Here is a 17789-nt window from a genome sequence, read left to right as displayed (position 1 = left end):
TTATGTGCGTTCATGTGCCTGTCTGCCAGCGCTTTCCCGCTTGGTAAGTCTTGGAATCTTTGTTTTTAATTTATTTTACAAACATTTATATATGTCTTGGTATGGGTATAGATCATTAGTGTTACTTGTGAATTTGAGTTGAACACAACTTTACATACTACATTGCCTCAAAGGCTCATGTGACATTCCAGATTACAATGTATTCCATTTGTCACAAAACTGTCTTGTGTTTTCATTCTCGGACAGTGTGAGTGCTCTCGGACAGTCGAACCATCACCGAGCCTCAATGCCAAAATGTAAAAGATCCCGCCCACAGCAGATGAAAGCATTTATTTGTCACCACTTCTTTCAATTTTCTCATATACCACACTTCCCATTTAATGTCTGCACATATGAAAACATAATCTCATTAACATGCAACTGTAAACAACCTGATCACTTAAAAATGCTTGATATTATTTCCTTCTTTAAAGAGGAATAAAACTTCATTTTTAATAACAAGTCTTTTCAGTTTTGTTGTTTCATTTAAGGTAAGTTGTGCTAAATAGTGTTAGTCTAATTAGTGTATCTGTATCTTATGTACTTCACATCCTGTGTGATGCAGGAAATTGTCCTGAAATGACAAGTGTTTCTATATAGTAAGATATCAGAGTGATTGAGAGGGGGTGTGTGTGTGTGTGTGTGTGTGTGTGTGTGTGTGTGTGTGTGTGTGTGTGTGTGTGTGTGTGTGTGTGTGTGTGTTCACCTTGTACTGTTTCCCACATTATTATTATTATTATTATTATTACCTGAGGAGTTGCTTGTCAGTTATATGCCTATTATTCGGTCTCTTGAGTAAAATCTCAGTACGGGTGTAGTCAACAAGCGTGGAACATTCCTGCTTCAACCATTTGTTCTCTACTACCAGGTAAGTTATTCAATTACAGAACTAATTTGGAGGAAACTTTAGTATCGTGACCACCAGTTATTATACGATGCCATACTTCTGTATTCACTGCACTTACACTCCTTGTAAGGGCAGTCACTGTGTCAAATCTCTATTCCCTAAACGGATTCACCTGACCAAGGAATAGACAATCCCTTCTTTCGGTCTGCCTAACCTTACATCTCTGCTACCTACATTAAATGGTACAGGTGATTCCTCCATTGGATTCACATGACCAAGATACAGGCCACTCCTCGTATGGATCTGCTTGGCCTTTACCTTTTCTACGCCTCATCTGTTGTTTGGGTATGCCCTATCTTAACTTTATTAGTAAACACAATTACTATCCCCCTTTTACTGCATTTTTTGTTCTAAATGATCCGTTTCCCCCATAACTGTTCTCTTCCAACTTTTCTTTTCTTGTTTATAACACTTATAAATAAAATAGAAAGAAACTTCCACACGGGAAAAATATATTAAAAACAAAGATTCCAAGACTTACCAAGTGGGAAAGTGCCGGTAGACAGGCACAATAAAATAACACACAAACACACACACGAAAATTTCTAGCTTTCACAACCAACAGTTGCTTCTTCAGGAAAGAGGGAAGGAGAGGGAAAGACGAAAGGATGTGGGTTTTAAGGGAGAGGGTAAGGAGTCATTCCAATCCCGGGAGCGGAAAGACTTCCCTTAGGGGGAAAAAAAGGATAGCTACACACACACACACACACACACACACACACACACACACACACACACACAGATTTACCCATGCATTCAGATTTCGAAGTCGTATATATATTAATTCTATTTCTGAAAGAAGGTGTAATGTTAATAATAGATGTGGGTGTGCGCGCGCGCGTATGCGTATATACCTATCCTTTTTTACCCCAAAGGTAAGTCTTCCCGCTCCCGGGATTGGAATGACTCCTTACCCTCTCCCTTAAAACCCGTCTTTCCCTCTCCTTCCCTCTTTCCTGAAGAAGCAACGTTGGTTGCGAAAGCTAGAAATTTTGTGTGTGTGTTTGTGTTATTTTATTGTGCCTGTCTACCGGCGCTTTCCCTCTTGGTAAGTCTTATAACACATATAACATCACTACATACACATACTTCGCACACTTATGTATCTTCCTTCTACTTACTGATACATATAGCTTACCCTTCACTTTCTTATAATTACTAGATTTAGACAATACAAAAGATTAGTAGTTATCAAACCATCTCATTCTCTTGCCAACTGTTAAGGTCGTTCTTGCTATTTGGCTGTGCACATGAGCACACCATCAATTTGTCTTGCCGTTCTTCTCCTACCTGGACTCTTTTCCCCTACAACGTGTAGCATGACTGACAGGAGTCATTTCTATAACATGTTAATTTATAGCTAAGTTTATTAACTAAGCTCATGACTACCTTCATAAACATACCAATGCAATTATTATTGATTTACCATGCATTCAGATGTCGAAGTCGTATATATATTAATTCTATTTCTGAAAGAAGGTGTAATGTTAATAATAAAATAGTCAAAGAAGATAGAAATGTGAAAACAAGTTAACTCAGGTGGCCGGTGGTGACAAATACACCAAATTCACAAACGGTGTGAACTCTTCTGTGGCCTTAAATCTTTTAATCATATCTATATTGTGTAATCCTTTATTTTGCCCTGTATCAGGGTCTATTAGATATACTGCTTTTGGATGTGGTATATTCTGAATTTTAAAAGGTCTACTTTATGCTGAAAAAAATTTGCTCATTTCCTTCTTTCCATTCGAGCTATGAGGAAAATTGTGTACTAACGGCAATTCATTTTTTTTGACAGTTTGGTACAATAGCCTGTTCATTAAAAGTTTTGTCGTTTTTTGTGCCTGTGTAATCAAATTCTCTTGTATCTTCTCTTGCAACTTTTGCAAGTCAGTCACTGGTGAATTATGCTATGTAAACAATTTTAACAAGAACTCTCGTATAAAGGTTTTATTCATAATTTGTACAGGAGCTTATCTTGTTGACATCTGCAGTAATTCACAAGGATTACTTGAAGTTCTGGTACTGGTTGTGCCCAGGTGGTGTGGCCTTGTAGAACAGCACACTTTACACAGTCGTGCTAATTCCTTTATAACATATTCACAAGAATTAGTTTGTGGACTATACTTGGATATAGTTGTGTGTCTTACTACTTCCCAAGCCAAGAATTCCTTGAAATTACGGCTAATGAATTGGGGGCCGTTATCAGTTATATACATCGTGGTTTACCCACATCTTCAAAATATTGTTCCTGAAAGAAGGTGTAATGTTAATAAAAGATAGTAGAAATGTCAAAGAAGATAAAGCTGCATGCCCTGGGGAAAAATTACGGCCGTAGTTTCCCCTCGCTTTCAGCCGTTCGCAGTACCAGCACAGTAAGGCAGTTTTGGTTGGTGTTGCAAGGCCAGATCAGTCAATCATCCAGACTGTTGCCCCTGCAGCTACTGAAAAGGCTGCTGCCCCTCTTCAGGAACCACACGTTTGTCTGGTGTCTCAACAATAGCCCTCTGTTGTGGTCGCACCTACGGTATGACTATCTGTATCGCTGAGGCACGCAAGCCTCCCCACCGATGGCAAGGTCCACAGTTCGAGATAGAAATATGAAAACAATTTGCCTCGGATGGCCCACGAATACACTGAATTCCCAAAGGGTGCAAACCCTTACGGGGCCTTAAATCTTTTAATCATATCTCATTACTGTATTGGTGTTTGCTTGTGTAATGGTATAAAGCTTAACATACTTTGACCGACATAAGCATCCTCCTTAGAAAGACTGTTAGTATCGAGCAGTTCTACTTTCTCCTGTATGGTAGAATTTACAAATTCGTGTAATTGTTCCTCCAAATTAGATACCGTTTCAGACGTGTTAACCATTTCTCAAAAAATTTTGCATTTTTCTAAAGCAGTTACTTGCTCGTTCGACTCTGAGATTTGCTATTTAACCTGGTTTAACTAAGTAACAGCAAGTTGACCCGTTTTGTTAATTTTACGATCTAATTCTTTGAACTGCTCTTTTACTTGCTGGCGAACTAAATGGTTTTCTTTCACAAGCTTTGACACAGTCTCGAATTGAACAGTAACCTGAATATAGAATAAATTTCCTTTACTTCGCGTCTACAGTCACAAATTATATACATTCTATCTATTTGATGGTGCCGGTGCTGATTTTGTGTTTAGCATTTGACAACGCCATTATGATTCCAGTATATTAGGACATGTTTTTAATAAACAGGTACGCCTCTTCATATTTAAAGTGCACAAATGCACATATATATCATTAATACTTTTCATCACGGTCTGCCTTATTGTTTTAATCTGTAGACAATCAGCTAGTGTGTGTGTATTGTTCCCATATTTTGCTGCATATCTGAAGAGGTCATTATAGATGGACACCGGTAGTCTGAAGACATCAGTACCTGCACGTGGCACAACTCTGTGAGAAACATCTGAGGCGTGCGTAGGTGCTCTCGAAAGGAGCTACATCTGGGAAAAAAACTCCATTGATAACAAACAGCAGGTTGCACAAAGTTAATGCAAAAAAGTTCTGTGCAGTAATGGAGGAGGAAAATCCAAATGTGGTTAAAGTATGTTTTGATATACGAAAGAACCCCATAATACCAAAGCTCTCCCTCGGTGAAGTATTCTATTTGATAGATAGGTTCGGATATACAATTTGTGCATTATGATTCACTCCCAAGCACAGACAAAGGAAATGATTGCTTTTTATAGTCGGCTTCAGACAGGATGGAAAGGATGCAATCAAGTAGCTCCTTCTCTTTTGGATTTTCTCAGAAACCTTGAGGTGACACTGCCAGAAAATGAACCAAAACAAATTTTCTTATTTTCTGATTCCTGTACCACACAGTCATTTGGACACTAATGGTCTTCACAGAAGAAAGCAGAAAATTTTATTAGCTGGTACGTTACTTCTGTATTTGTGGCCACAGTGATAATCCTGACAGAGCCCACACGCGAGTTGATAGATAAATATTATTGGAGGAACGTAAATATTCTTTCACCGACTTAATACTAGAAAGTGTTGGAATGACAACGCATTGTCAATTTTTTGAATAAGAGTGGAAAGCAGAGGACCTCAAACCCTGTGTACTAAAAGCCCCACGATCTAAAGTGCTTTCGAAAACGACTACTCGGAGAGTGACGGCTGACGAAAAGTCTGTCAGTGTCGAACACTTACAATGGAAGTCCTGGAGAGGCTGAGGTACGGAAATCCAGAAACTGCAACTAGAAAGTGAGGAAATCAGCTACTGTGAAACAGAAGAATGTGGTCAGCAAGGAAAAGAAGTATGTCTTAAAACTTATGAGACATTTTAACATAGCGTAAGGAGCAGAAGCATTTTATAAGGACATTGTTGAAAGTGATCAATAGATTTCCAGTTCAGTGTTGTTGTAGCCAGTATTTTATGTTGTATTTTAATAGCATTTGTGGAAATCTTGACATCTGCTTATCAAACATTTACGGAAAAGTATGATACTGAAGTCTTGTATTGCAGTACATTAATGTATTTCGATGTAAATGAACAAAAAAGCAGCTTTCTTTGTAATTAATGTTGAAGATAAAAAAGAAATGGAAAAAATGAATTTAATGTGTATATTAACAAAACTTTTAACTTCCATATTTGTACTTATGGACTTCTAAAATACCTGGTAACTTTGTTCCTCTATTCTGAAGTAAAGAATGAAAAGTTTAGAAATGTCAGACACAGTCAGAACCGTTCCTACAAAAGCTCTGTAAATGTTAAATTTTTTAATATTTATGTAATTAGTATTTCATATGATATTTAAAAAATGCATTTTCACAAAACTTTACTTTTTGCTGTTTTTCGAGTTTTGAAAAAATGCTCCTCGTTTGGGATACAGCACAATAAGAAATATTTTTCGAAAGAACTGCTTGCCTCTCTAAAGTAAGGTACCTGTGCATATTGGTTTTGTGTATTAAATTATTCAGCACCAGTGGTAAATTTAATGCCTGTCCTAGAGCTAATAAGGAAGACGTAACATTTCATTTGAAACCTTCAGCGATAATCTGAATGTTAAAAGTCCCATTCTTGAACTTCTGAAATGGTCTATTGCAGCCACTTTTTTGTGTCACTGTTAATCTTCTGCTAACTGCTGTTCAGCTGTGTCCTATGGAGCAGTGTTTCAAAGACAACTTACTCTTAAAATATCACTACCAGGGTGGTGATGCTTGTAACTGATCTCTCAGTCTCAATGGGGGGCATCCATTTAAGGGATTGAGAAAGAAAAAAAAAATCAGTAACAGTCGTGGATGTAATAAGAGAGGGTCTATTTCATTGGGTATAGAGGCAAAGATCCAGTTAAGGGAGCTCTTGCCATGAGGCGCTTATAAGAGAATTTATAGCATGTGGCAGCAACTTGTATCTGACAACATTTCAACACCAAATGTATTGGCCGATGCCCAGTGTCAAGGATCTATTCTAATGCAATTGTTGCTGAGGTTCCAGCAGCATGTTCAGATGTTTTTCAGCTCACAAGTGAGTTGATAACAGTTTGAACGCCAGAGAAAAGAATGCAGGTAAGGGCACCTGTATGAATAAGACATTTGGCATCTACACACACTGCTTCATTATACTTGGAAGGCACATAAAATAAATAGTGGCTTTACAACAAATTAATTTGGCCCACAAGTTACTCGGTAGTTGTACTTACCGAAGCTAGTCTTTTACACTGTTTATCACGATAAAGAATAATAATGTTGGCAGTATTAATTACCTGGTGGTATTTGTATAACTCATCCTTCAGTCTGTCAGGTCACACTGTGCAGAGACATTGTGGTACAGTTGTGAAACACTTGGACAAGAGAAAGGGGCTACAGTGCACAGGAGCTTTTTTTTAAATATATTTCTGCTACACCCCTCCTCTGAAAATATTGAGGTAATATGGATTATACACAGATTTTGTCTCTGAGGCAGTCAGTTAAACTTATTTTAAAACACACTCGATTTTCTAACAAGTATTAATAGTTTTATTTTCAAAAATGCAGACTGACTGGACATTACAAAGACCTGCTATGAGAAGTATGTACAGTGCTTGTAGATCGAAAAAAATGTGTATTTTTCTGTCCTTGTGGCATTAGAATAGAAAGTCTACTGATTAACAATACAAATTAAATCTACTGAAATAACGTATTCATTCACTATATATTCTTTCTGTGGCTCTAACTCGAGAACAGTGACTTTTTCAGAATTCCTCATTGATTGACTGCAGACAAACAAGAGCTGATAATGACACTGGCAGAGGGGGGGGGGGGGGGAGAGGGGGGGGGGGTTGCAGGCTTCTGTAAGAGACAGTTAGTTTCATTTGATGATTTTTACAGCACAGATCAGACAATAGTTACGTGCAAAAGAGTAAAAATATGTGATGGTGGGAAATTACAGACAATTATTTTGCTGGTGAATGTGTAGCAGTAATAAAGAAACTATGTACTCAAAGAAAAGCTTAGAGTTTCAAATATAAAAGACAAGATAAAGTATGGCAGATTGATGGTTTAAGCAGGATGGGAAATTGTAGAAAAGCAAAAACAAGACAGTGGGATGAAGGAGTGTTAAAAAACTTAGAAAGAGATGGGCAATACAGGGGTCCAGAACGGGACATATGGTCTAAAATTTCTAGACAGGGAAGAGGAATGAGTTTCTTGGAGTGTACGGAAAATAAAACTGCGTACGAATACCGAAAGGAGTCAAAAAGTTGTGTACCATTTTTCGTTCAAACCAATACTTACGTAGCTGTCACCTCTGTTCTGTAGCTGACAAATGACAAGTTGAAGGACATTAAACTTACCATTTTATGCATAAAATTATTGGATTATAAGGATTTCACAGAGCTGCTTTGTCCACACAAAGTTTGTTGGTTAAAAAAAAACAAAAAACAAAAAAAAAAAAACACGAAGGGTACCTCGAGTAGACTGAGTGAAAGAGGGTCATAACTTTGGAAGCTGCAGACTTCCTCGAGGCTCGGCAAATATCCATCACACTGTTTCTCGCAGGTGCCTGCCACGTGCTGTCCACTGGGAGCTGGGAGTCTCTGACTTGGGCCTAGCTCCCAGAGTTGGCAGTCATGTGTGCTAGAGTTGGCAGTCACGTGTGCTCGCTTGTGTGAATAAATGGTGGGTATTTCTCTTTTGCCGATAAAGGTGGGGCCAAAAGCTATGCAAGTGTCTTTTAATTGTGCCCAACTACAATTTAATGTGTCTTCTTTACAGTAAGTAGCAATCTACCTTTCCCCCCTTCTTTCTTCTTTAAGTGCTCAACCCTGAGGTTGGTTTGCAGCAGAGCATCATTCCTCTCTTCTGTCAGCCTCTCTCTTCATTTCCACGTACGTGTTACATCCAACGCCATTCACGATCTGTCGCACGTACAATGTCCTCGGTCGCCCTCGCCATTTCCTTCCCTCAGTAGCTACTTCTGCTATTGTTCCGATGATGATGATGATGTGTCGTAGGATGTGCCCTCCAAGTTTCTCTCTTCTTGTTTTGATGTGCTTCCACAGAGACCTGATTTCCTGTACTCTTCTAAGCACCTCTTCATTTGTTACTTGTCTCTCCAGCTGATCGTCATCCTTCTATAGCACCACATCTCCAGTGCTTCTAGCTGTCTTCCCTCTTCTCTTCCAATTGTCCAAGTTTCACATCTGTAAAGAGTCACACTCCAAGTGAAACCTTTCATGATAGGGTTCGTTATTTTCAGACGGATGTTGTTGCTGGTGAGTAAGTTCCTCCTCCAATTAAATGCAATTTTGGCCTTTTGCATTCTGCTCGCAATTTCTTTCCGGCTTCTACCATCCCTTGTGATTTTGCTTCCCAGGTAAGTAAATTCCTGTATCACTTCCAGATCCTCTCTTCCAATTCTCATTCTCAGAGGTTCATATTCTACTCCTGTACCGGATACCGTCACTTTAGTCTTTTTCTTGTTTATTCTCATTCCGTACTGATTGCCTAGAATTTTTTCCATTGTTTTGAGGACTTCCTCTAGATCATATTGTGTCTCCGTGACTATAGCAATATCATCTGCATAACGTAGCACACCTATCTTCTGCCCATTAATTTTGATCCCCACCTCAGTAGTTTCTCGAACTAGGTCTATAGCTTCCTGGGTGCTCATTGAATATAAGAGGAGAGAGAGCACATCCTTGGTCTAATCACTGCCACCTCATTCTTATAGAAACTGAGTATCACACGGATGTCTTTTCCCCCAAGCTTCCCTCCAGTACCAAATTGGTAATCCCTCGATGCCTCAGAATGTCTACTACCAGCTGACTTCTACTAGTCAGGTTGTGCCACAAAGTTCTCTTCTCCCCAATTCTATTCAGTACCACCTCATTAGGTGCATGATCCATCAATCTAATCTTGAGCATTCTTCTGTAGCACCACTTTTCAAAAGCTTCTATTCTCTTTTTGTCTAAACTGTTTATCGCCCACATTTCACTTCTGTATATGGCTACGCTCCACATAAATACTTTCGTAAAGGACTTCCTGACACTTAAATCTATACTCAATGTTAAGAAACTTCTCTTCTTTAGAAATGCTTTTCTTGCCATTGCCAGTCTACATTTTCTATCCTCCCTACTACTTAAGTGTCTCATTTCCTAATCTACCTCCCTCAACATCACCCGATTTAATTTGACTACATTCCATTATCCTCGTTTGCTTTTGTCGGTGTTCATCTTATATCCCCTTTGCAAGGCATTGTCCATTTCGTTCCACTGCTCTTCTAATCCTTTGCTGTGTCTGACAGAATTACAATGTCATCAGCAAACCTCACAGTTTTTATTTCTTCTCATTGGACTTTAATTCCTCCTCCAAATTTTTTTTTTTGCCGCCTTTACTGCTCGCTCAATATACAGACTGAATAACATCAGGGATAGGCTAAAACCTTGTCTACTCCCTTCTCAACCACTGCTTCCCTTCCGTGCCCTCTGACTCTTATAACTGCATTTGGTTTCTGTACGAATCGTAAATAGCCTTGTGCTCCCTGTATTTTACCCCGGCCAACTTTAGAATTTGAAAGAGTATTCCAGTCAACATTGTCAAAAGCTTTCCCTCAGTCTATAAATGCTATAAACATAGTTTTGCCTCTTTTAACTTATCTGGTATGAGAATTCGTAGGGTCAGTATTGCCTTGCATGCTCCTACATTTCTCCTTCTCCGAGGTCGGCTTCCACCAGTTTTTCCATTCTTCTGTAAAGGATTCATGTTAGTATTTTGCAGCTGCAACTTATGAAACTGGTAGTTTGGTAATTTTGACATCTGTTCGCACTTGCTTTCTTTGGAAGTGCAATTATTATGTTCTTCTTGAAGTCTTAGGGTATTTTGCCTGCCTCATACATCTTGTTCACCTGATGGAAGAGTTTTCTCATGGCTGGTTCTCCCAAGGCTATCAGTAGCTCTAACGGAATGTTGTCTACTCCCAGGGCCTTGTTTTGACTTAAGTTTTTCGTTGCTTTGTCAAATTCTTCATGCAGTATCATATCTCCCTGGTCATGTTCGTCTACGTTCTCTTCCATTTCAATAATATTGTCCTCAAGTACATCCCCCTTGTATAGACCCTCTATATACTCATTCCATCTTCCTACTTTCTCTTCTTTGCTTAGGACTGGTTTTCCATCTGAGCTCTGGATATTCATGCAGGTGGTTCTGTTTTCTCCAAAGGTCTCATTAATTTTCCCGTAGGTGGAATCTATCTTAGCCCTAGTGATATATGCTTCGACAACCTTACATTTCTCATCTGGCCATTCCTGCTTTGCCACTTTGTACTTTCTGTTGATCTAATTTTTTACACTTCTGTATTCCCTTTTGCTTGCTTAATGTATTGATTTTTTAAATTATTTTCCTTCCATAAATTAAATTCAATATCTCTTGTGTTACCTGAGGATTTCTACTGGCTGTCATCTTTTTACCTAGTTCATTCTCTGCTGCGTTCACTATTTCATCTCTCAAAGCCACCCATTCTTCTTCTACTGTATTTCTTTCCCCTGTTCTTGTCAATCGCTCCCTAGTGCTCTCTCTGAAACTCCCTAAAACCTCCGTTTCTTTCAGTTTATCAAGGTCCTATCACCTTAAGATCCTACCTTTCTTCAGTTTTAATCTGCCGTTCTAACAAATAAATTGTGATCAGAGTCCACATCTGCTCCCGGAACTGTCTTACAATTTAAAACCTGGTTCCGAAATCTTTGTCTTACCATTATATAAACAATCTGAAAACTTCCAGTGTCTCCAGACCTCGTCCACATATACAATCTTCTTTCACGATTCTTAAACCAAGTGTTAGCAATGATTAAATTATGCTTTGTGCAAAATTATACCACACATTTTCTTTTTCATTCCTTTCCCCCAGTGCATATTCACCTATGACTTTTCCGTCTCTTCCTACTATCAAATTCTAGTTTCCCATGAACATTAAATTTTCGTCTCCTGTAGCTATCTGAATAATTTCTTTTATCTCATCATACAGTTACTGAATCTCCTCCTCATCTGTGGAGATAGTTGGCATATAAACTTGTATTATTGTGGTAGGTGCAGGCTACAATAATGCATTTACTATGCTGTTGATAGTAGCTTATCGTCGTCCTTTTTTTTATTATTAAAACTACTCCTGTATTATCATTACTTGATTTTGTATTTATAACCCTGTATTCACCTTACCAGAAGTCCTGTCCCTATCACCACCGAACTACACTAAAGAGCACTAATCTAGTTTGAGCCTATCCATTTCGCTTTTTAAATTTTATAACCTACCTACCCGATTAAGGGATCTGACATTCCATGCTCTGATCCGCAGAACGCCAGTTTTGTTTGTTTCTCCTGATAATGACATCCCCCAGACTAGTCCCTGCCTGGAGATCTAAATGGGAGACTACTTTACCTCCAGAATATATTTTACCCAAGGGGATGCCATCATCTTTTAACCATACAGTGGAACAGCATGCACTTGAGAAAAATTACGGTTGTATTTCCCCTCGCTTTCAGCTATTTGCAGTACCAGCACAGGGCCGTTTTGGTTGATGTTACAAGGTGTGATCAGTCAATTATCCAGCCTGACCACTCACAGCCGCAGCTGGTCGAAGTGACGGGTCGTCTGCCCATCAGGAGTGCAGATGCCGCAAATGCGCCCCGCTCGGCGATGTTTAGTGCTGGCAGGAATCCAGTTCGGCCAGTTCTGAAACCGTGAGGCCAGACAGGTGCAACAGGCCAGAACTGTAGAAGAAACAGCAGATGCGCGGTCGGATGCAACAGATGAAGGAGCATCTCTGGATGACATCCACATAACAGCTCCACCGGGCTCTCGTCCCCCACTGGTGCAAAATGGTGCGAACTCGTAAAACAGTCTCGAGCAGATGCGAGGGACCTGCCAGATACATATTTCCGTAACCGAGTTTTAAATGTCCGAATCGTACGTTCGTCCCCACCGTTAGATTGAGGATAGATGAGGGAGCTGTGAGATGGCGAACACCACTACCCTCTTAAAAAGATGCAAATTCTCCAGAAACAAACTGGGTGTTGTTATCGGTAACCACAGTATATGTAAGTCCCTCAACTGAAAAAATCTTAAACCGGCTCAAAATAGAGGCCACCACAGATCTGGACAGACAACACTAGAATAAGCCAAAACTGATTTGGTAAGGGCCAATCAAAATCGACACGTAGACATTCCCACAGATGCCACGGCATTGGCCAAAGGGAAGGAAGGCACCCACAGCGCCACGTCTCGCTGAAGACAGTGAGTGCAAGCTGGTAATGTCCCCATCTGTACCCCACAGCCAATATACGTGCCGGCAGGCCACAACTTTGGTGCGAGAGCTCCCCCAATCACCGACACGCAGAGGTTGCAGTACTTTACGGCGTAAAGAAGGGGAATCACAACTCGGGGAGCAGCATCCTCTTTAGCTAACGAAAAAGGCTGTCAAATACAGACAGGCCGGTGCTGGAAGGAGAAGTTATTATGCAAGGGATCTGAGGTACCGCCCGGGGGAATTTTCTTGGCAACTGTGCAGAGAGGACCCGAGTAAGTACAGGATCCGCAGCGACGGCTGATGCTTTCTCGGCACTAGTGACGAGAAAACCGTCAACCGTGTTCTCATTCTCAGTATCTAAATAGAAACAAGCAACTCGTCCCGGTTGAACGCCGGGTCTGGCCCGAATGGATGGCAACATGAGCCTTCAGCATTGGCGTGTCGCCCTGTCGGCCGGTAACGGCTCCGATAACGATAATGGGAGACGTAGAGTGTCCGCCACCGCAAACCATGTGCAGCCTCGTCTGGTCAGGAAGCCGAACGGTTAAAAAGAGCAACCGACAGTTCGTGATCTGTGATTAAATGGAACTCAGAACTGTACAAGAAGACGTGAAATTTCTCGAGGGCGAACACAATCACTAAAGCCACCTTTTCAATCTGAGAATACCACTGCCGAGTCGGAGTTGAAGTCTTAGAAGAATATGCGATGGGTCGTTCAGCATATTTGTGCACCAACACCGTGCCAAGACCCTGCTGAGAGGCATCTGTAGCCAACAAGAGATGCTGACCAGGCTGAAAAGTGGCCAGACTGAAGATTAGATTTAAGGAAAGTGAACGCCAGGTCACAAGTGGGGGATCAGAAAATAGGCACATTTTCACACAAAAGCACGTGCAGGGGATGAGCAACAGTGGATGCGTCCAGCAAAAACTGAAGGACATACACAACTTTACCTAGAAACGCCAGCAGTTCCTCAACGGAGGTCAGCCACGGCAGAGCCGCAATTGCGGCAATGTGTCGACGAGACAGTGTGACCCCGTGTGAGGAACCTCAAAACGTAGGTATCTGTCGACAGCTAAAAAAATTGAGATTTGGCAAGATTGCACTCGAAACCTGCAGACTGCAAAACAGAAAATGACGGACGGAGATTGCCGAGGTGGTCTTCGGTGGAAGAATTCGAAACGACAGTATCCTCGAAGTTTGACGCAACCAGCTACAGAGGCTGTCAGCTGCTCTAAAAATGTAGAAAAATTGTAGGTGCGCTAGTAATGCCAAAAGTCAAGTGCCAAGTTTGGTATAGGCCGAAAGGTCTATTGACGAGAAGGTGCCTAGTGGCCTCATCTAAAAGGAGCCGGAGGTGCGCTTCCGACAAATCGGTCGTGGAAAAGTAGTGGCCACATGATAATTTTACGAGCAGCTCGTCAGAGCGGGGCAAAGGGTACGTATCTGTCACAGATCGCGCAGTAATCGTGCAGAGGCAAAGCTCACCCTTAAGCTTCTTAATGGTGGTCAGTGGTGTAGCCCACCGACTGGAAGAAATAGGCCGAATGGAAATGAAAACTCAGAGCAGAGGGACTCCAGTTGCCGATATGGAACTCGATCTGACAAATTCCATATACATTTGTGCATGTAACTAAAGTCACTGCAGCTCCCGTGTTCACCTGTATTTATTAAACATATAGAAGTCAATAAACAATTTGTTTGGTGAGAGAATCATTGTAGAAATACAGTTTATGTCCATCAGTGCTACTGTGCCGGCCACATTCGAAGCGATGTTACACACCGATACAACGTGGCTTCGGGCACACGGCACGCGCGTGCCAGACCGAGCAGTATGGGCGAGACGGAAGGGAGGCACGCAGCTGCCATCGCGATGTGGCTTGTCGCCACTGTGGGCGTAACCGGTGCTGCCCCGTGTGACGCCAATCCGAGGTTGTACTGCTGCAATGGCTTCCCCCTCATCCCGGACACTTGCAGCGTGCCTAACGGAGGCCGACTCGAAAGCTTCCGATACCTCCCCCTACCCACCTGCGGCCCGTGACACTTCAGAGGATTGTGCTACACTGAGCACGTCTGTAAGTGTCGGGTTCTCACATTGAAATGCAGACTTTTCTATCCGGGGCCAGACGAGTAACAACATCACACACCATGTGATTGGTGCTAGTGACAAATTTACAATGATTGTTCAACCCGTCTAATTCTGCAGACTGGGCTTTATAAGATTGGTTTGGGCATTTCTAACAACAGTAAAATTCTGCTCACTTCGCAATGACGTGCATTCTGCCGAAGTAATAGGTTGCCAGAACCGTGCACATTTCATCAAATAAGCTGGCCAGTTCTCGCAAAGGCTCAAATTGGCACAATGAGCGATAAATGTGTGGCGAAAAACGGGAAAGAAAGAAAGCCCTACACTGTTTTGCATTGTCCACACGGAAAACGTGAAAATTTGCCGTAACCGTGTCTCTTACGAGCCCGAATCTTCAGCAGATTTGTCGTATGCCAGAAAGTGCAAAAATTGCACTTATAGGAGAGTAACGTGCAGTGAACGTGCCGATGCCAATCTATCGAGAGTGGCGGTCAGAGTCATCACTCGCCACCGAGTTTTGTTACGGCGAGAACAAACACAATTTATCGAATTTAGTACTTTACAGAGCAACACATAAGAAATAGGTAGCGCGTAGCACTGAACACGGTGGCTGGACGACAGTAATACAAGTTAGAGAAGAGGCCGAGCACCCGTTTGCGATCGCTCGAGTGATACCGTTTCTTCGGTGACGCCTAGCGCACACCAGGGGACCGACCCAGGTGGCCTCCGTATGTAGGGCCGTCAACTGTGCGGATGCATGCCCTCCAGAATCACACGTGCCATGAGTGGAGGTATGTCAGTAATGTTGTGCTCGTGAATCGCAACTTCAGTTTAAATTCTCTCTCACGTCAAACGCACGTGCGAGTGTGAGAATCCTCAGGCTCCTGAAAGTGTTTTAGAGAGACGTTCCGTTATCAGTTTTACACTATATTATCATTATGTAGAGTAAATAATGTTTTTGAGCGTAGCTGAATTGCACAGGAAGATTGTGTTGTAAAACAGAACTGGGTCAAAGTATGCTACCAGTCCCTTCTGCACGTCGACACAATGTGAGATTTGCGAATATGAATCGGGCAGGCCCGAACTTGTTCTTTAACTTAAGCACATGCCACTTCCACCTCCGTCCGGACGCACAGGAACTTCTCGTGCCGAGCCTCGTCCAGTGTGTGCTTCCGGTACCTGCGAGTCATTTTTATTTGTTTGGAATTGTGCAATATCGAGTTTTTGGAAAGGTGTCGACCGTACCTCAGCCCTGTTCCAGCTACCTTTAACAGTACCAGTCTCCCTCTACACAAATCACCTCTTTGCCTTATTCCACAGACGTATACTGTCCGACTGCAAGCACATTTGTACGAAACGTCCGGAATTATTTAAATACCCCTAGTTTGTACAACTTATACAACTGTAATTTTAGTCATTAGCATAGTGTTATCGAAACAGATTTATTTACACCTTTCAGTAACTTCTGTGCCTCTTTAATTATTAACTAACAAGGACCTACTCTCTTAGAGCTGAAGTGAAGTACCTATATTACATTCTTGGATAAAATATGAAATCTCTGAATTGAAATAATTTGCAGCGTGGATAAAATAAAATAAAAATCAGAAAAATTTGTACTTTTAAGCGACCACATGTTAATGTCCGAGTAAACGTTTCTTTCCAACCTTCACGTCTTTCTGCCTGCTGCTCCGTTTATGTCAGGAGTCACAGCCAACGTCCACTATAACGGGCCCTGTGCACATCTGTTGTGGCCACTTTCTAGTTCTGGCACACACCACCGACTGTCGCTTCTAGCAGCCCCTCCTGCCACGAGTCTCAAAATCAGTTCCGTGTAATTTATTTAGAATACTCCGTGTCTTGGAGATTGTGTGCCTTAATCTGGATATTTCTGTGCACCCCTAACTATATCAAATGAGTTTCTGACCATTGTGCATAATCCATAAAATTGTACTACATTTTTATTTCACTCAGTTATTAAAACTGTGTCACATTTTTTTACCAATTTTTGACTTTTTTTTTTCTCTTTTTTCCCCAGATAGCACAGACCACCTGAGCCATTTTTACCGACGTTCCGTGGGATCGTCTGAGCCAAAGCTACTTGGTTGTGGAATGACGTGGGTCACAGGATGGGAAGAAATAAGAGAAAAGAAACAAAACAAAACAAAACAAAACAAAACAAAACAAAACAAAACAAAACAAACGCGCGCGTGTGTGTGTGTGTGTGTGTGTGTGTGTGTGTGTGTACACACACACACACACACACACACACACACACACACACACACACACACACACACACACACACACACACAGAGAGAGAGACAGAGAGAGAGAGAGAGAGAGAGAGAGAGAGAGAGAGAGAGAGAGAGAGAGAGAGCGAGCGAGCGAGCGAGCATATGTATGTAGATATCACAAGAAATTGAATAAAAGAAATGACATTATGAAGATCTGCTGCCATGCCTCAGGTGAGCGAACTGTTCAGGGCTCTCTCAAGTTCTCCTCTAACTTACGTGTCCAGAGTAGTGCTACTCCTCTAGACAAAACTATTTCTCAATCATCATCTTCAGTGGATGTGCACTTCCTCAACTTCAGATGGAAATCTCTTCTAGGAGTGGAAGGAGACATACGGGTGACACGACAGCTGTTGTTTCACTGTGGAGGATGTGATGTACTTTAAATAATCATCCTAGCATTCGCTAACTGGGATTTGTGGGAAACTTCTTACTACTGTGGCATTTCACTCTGTGACATTCTTGTGGATCTGAACTGTCAATTGTGAATATCAAAACTGTTGTAACCGGAAAGACAGAAGGGCTTACTCTTGAAGCAATTGCTCGTCTTAAAAGTGCTCCGTTCCTGTGTCTTCATAATTAATTTGTAACTTGACTTTTGTAAACTTTTTGTTCCTTTTAATGTCTACCTGTCTTCACTATTTATATATACTTATTGACAGCCAAATAAAGAAGTACAAAAAGTTGTCTAATCTCAGAAAA

The 17789-nt window shown here is 41.3% G+C and overlaps 1 long non-coding RNA gene across 2 annotated transcripts in view; it reads left to right on the top strand.

Annotated features, from left to right (window-relative positions):
- LOC126293567 (uncharacterized) overlaps positions 1-17789 on the top strand; it is a 22915-nt gene extending 5126 nt beyond the window's left edge. For both annotated transcript variants that reach the window (XR_007552307.1, XR_007552308.1), the window contains exon 2: positions 16832-17789. This is a non-coding gene — a long non-coding RNA (uncharacterized LOC126293567). The remainder of the gene's footprint in view (positions 1-16831) is intronic.

This window comes from Schistocerca gregaria, chromosome 10 (genome assembly GCF_023897955.1).
Source record: "Schistocerca gregaria isolate iqSchGreg1 chromosome 10, iqSchGreg1.2, whole genome shotgun sequence".
NCBI classification, from domain to species: Eukaryota; Metazoa; Arthropoda; class Insecta; order Orthoptera; family Acrididae; genus Schistocerca; species Schistocerca gregaria.
This window is presented reverse-complemented; position numbering and strand designations above follow the sequence as displayed.